This window comes from Furipterus horrens, unplaced genomic scaffold, assembly GCF_987537825.1.
Source record: "Furipterus horrens unplaced genomic scaffold, mFurHor1.1.pri manual_scaffold_2, whole genome shotgun sequence".
In the NCBI taxonomy this organism is placed as follows: Eukaryota; Metazoa; Chordata; class Mammalia; order Chiroptera; family Furipteridae; genus Furipterus; species Furipterus horrens.
The window spans coordinates 58,663,868-58,667,219 of record NW_028327172.1 but is presented as its reverse complement, the minus strand read 5'-3'; positions in this window follow the sequence as shown (position 1 = coordinate 58,667,219).

The window sequence follows — 3,352 nt, the reverse complement described above, 5'->3', positions numbered from 1 at the left end:
AGGAAGCCTATCTGGACATTAGGAGGGCTGGCAGAAAGTGTTAGGGGAGGTCAAGTCTCATCCTGGTGGGGCCGACTCAATGAACTCTCAGCCCCGAGTCAGGGAGTCCGCCCCTGAGTGGTTATACCCAGAGACCCAGGTCTGCGAAAGCGTGGTCTCCAGGCAGCCTCCCACTGCCCTGCCTCCCCGCACCCCACCCTACCCCACGTTCAGAAATGCTGCACGTGTGCCTGGGCCTGTTACTTAGGACCAGCCACTGACTGGCTTTCCCTCTGAACCACAGATGACTTGCAAGAAGCGGGTGTCACAGTACATGTTGTGGGGAGACTCGGGGAGCCTCACCAAAGAGAGCACCCTGATGTGCTCAGGCAAGCAGGCGACCTGGGCCTCGTAGCACATGCCCTCTCACGTCTGGAGCTCAAGTTAGTCTCTGCAGCAGAGCTCCTTACCTCCTGGGCCTGGGCTCTGTGAGCACCCAGATCTTGCTGCTCCACCACCAGTGGATACCACAGTCTAGGCACAATCTGGCCTGTCCCCCTCGCAGAGGCTGTTGGGAGCTATTAGCTCTCATCTGGAAATGAGAGTTCTTATTCTAAGTGTGCATGGGCTCATTGAAATGGCAGTGTTTAGTTTTGCCTGTTTTATACACAAGCACAAAGCGGCAATGGTTAGACCCCACCTGTATTGATGTATTTATGTATTATATCAACCACATCGGTACAAGAGTCCGTAAGAGAGGATACTTATGAGGTGTTTATGGCCTACATAACAGACATAATGTGCTTAATCCGGCCCCCCACCCCACCCCCATACACACATTAGTCGGGGATTGTCACACAGGATGACTTCTGTCTCAGGCTTCGTGTGTGGAGTCAAGGAGTGGCTGGAGAGGAAGTAAGGGAGAGGGAGCCATTTAGTGCCTGGATCACAGCCAGGAAATTACTCTTCTCCCTAAAAGCTTAAAAATACATTCTCCCTGACTAAAGACAGTTCTCAAGATGAGAATACACCTGAGAGAGGACCCCAAGCCTTAGAGGTAGAGTTGCACTGGCTCCTGGGTTCCGGGCCTTGAGCCAGGACGGACCCCCTGACCAAGGGAGCCAACCTCCTTGAAGTTCCAAGGACAAGCAGCTGAGATGCTCCTCAGGTGAACTCCAAGAACAACCATGAGCAGAGGCATGACTTCTGTGAATCCCACCCCAGTCTTAGTGCTGAAGACCGGAGAGCAGCCTGCGGTGAGAGAAAAGTTTAGTGAAGTGTGGGGCCTGCTGAGAGGTAGGGATGATGTGGACCCCAGGAGCAGTATCCTGGATGCAGGAGTGTGGGGGGCTCTCACCAGCCTTGGGAGCTGATACCAAGCTCACCTTCACTGGGAATATTTGAGCCAGTGAATTCCATACCAAAACACACATTGGGAAACTGCAAAAGCACTGGACACATAGTTTCCTTCTAAATTCCAAGCAGAAAATAACAAGTTTCTAAAACTTCAGACAGATCACCTCCGCCACACACCTGTGTCCTCTCCTGATGCTGACCTGCCAGTTTGATAATTTCCATAGCCCAGCAAATGTTTGGCTCCTACTCCTGATGAGTCTTGTGGGAGGGTCACCCTGGGACCACATCAGCCTGAAAGGGCCTGAAAAGGGGGCATATCTTTGACACCCATAAAATGAGCACTAGCCTCTGTGCCTAAATGACTGCTAGAGGTGGTGTGAGATAAGACAATACTTGAGAAAGAAGCACTCTGCAAACTTGGAGCATTGATACTGCTCATCATGTACAGGGTTATATCCGGTTACTGGCTCAACACCACCAGTCACTGGCTTAATTAATTGCTTAGCATTTATTGGAATTCACATGTCAATTTGGGCCTCTTCAAACTACAATCATTTCGTAGAAGTCCAAAGTTGTCCCAAAGATTTTTGGAAGTTCCCAGGGAGTGAGGGGAGCTCATCTTCTCACAAATACTTCTGTCTCCATGACACTGACCCAGACAAGAAATCAAGAAACTAAGCTCCTTCTTTAAGTTCTAAAAAAAAGGGGGAGGGACAGGGTCACAAGTATGATAGGGTTTGCTAAGTTTGGGAGGGGTGGGGGGAGACAGACAGGTTTCCACTACAGCCCCTACAGCAATGAAACACTTTCAGGTCAAACATTAGGTGTCCCTAGACTTCCCCAGGGTCCAGGTCTGGAACCCAGCCTGTCTGGGGCTCTTTTTCTCCCTAGACCTGTTTCCTCTCCATCCACTCTCTTTCCCTCTGTTTTACACCCCTCCCTCTCTAAGAGCAAAGCAATTTCCTCTCTTTCTCATAGGTCCACTTAAGTCGATGGCTTTGTAGTTAAGTTCTTGCCAGTCTCACCTCTGCCTTGGGTGCTTGTCAAAGTATTTTCCCCAAACAAGGATAGTTCCCTCCCTACAAGGAACTCTGGGACCAAGTGTTGAGATGATAGCATTTTGACCTCCTAACATGTGCCTTAACAGAATCCAAAAATTATTTTCAATAGCCTGAATTTGGGGGATGGATTTGACCTGGGGAGAATAAAATGAAATTATAATGAAAACTCATGAGTGACATGGAGGAAAGGGGTCAAAGTTCTCCCACAACCCCAAACAACCCTTTCCAGTAGCTCAGGCTAAAAGGAAAGCCAGTGTGCACCTTCTCAGCTTAACACCCAACCCCCGAGTCCCCCAGGGCCTAGTGGTGTGGGGAGGCCAGGCTTCTGAGCCCCTGCTAGCAAAGGTTCCTGGAGGGAAGGGAAGTCAGCGTGACCTGGACATCTAGGGACACTGGGGGTGATGGGGAAGCTGGGGCCAGCATCAGGGCTGGGATGGGTGCCATGGCTCACTCCTTCCACTGTGACACACTGGGCAAGCACAAAGTGGTTCTCAGTAACCCCTTCCTCTGCATCCCCATGGCTGGCTGGTTATCCAGTCCCAGTCTGGTGACTTGCCTCTCTAACAGTAGACTGCACCTCCCTGCCAGCAGGCAGCAGCTCTGGGTCATTGCTGTGTGCCTGGTACTCAGAAGGCATGCAATAAATATGGATAGAAGGGAAGAAGGCTGGTGGTCCTAGGTCTGATTTCTGGCTTCACCACTGAGCTCCTTGGCAAATCTGAACCTCTCTAAAACATCACTACTGTATTCTCAGACTGGTGTTGAAAGAGATGCCTATCTTAAAGGGAGGATATAAGGATCTAATGAAATAGACATGAAGTGCTTGGAAAGTTAGTAGGACAAGGAACATGGGTATCCGGTCAAGCTCACAGGCCCTCCCTGTCGCTAACAATGTCCCTGTGTTCAGTGCTTGACACTGTGTCACGTGTGTACTCGCACTTTCCCCCCAAGTCCCC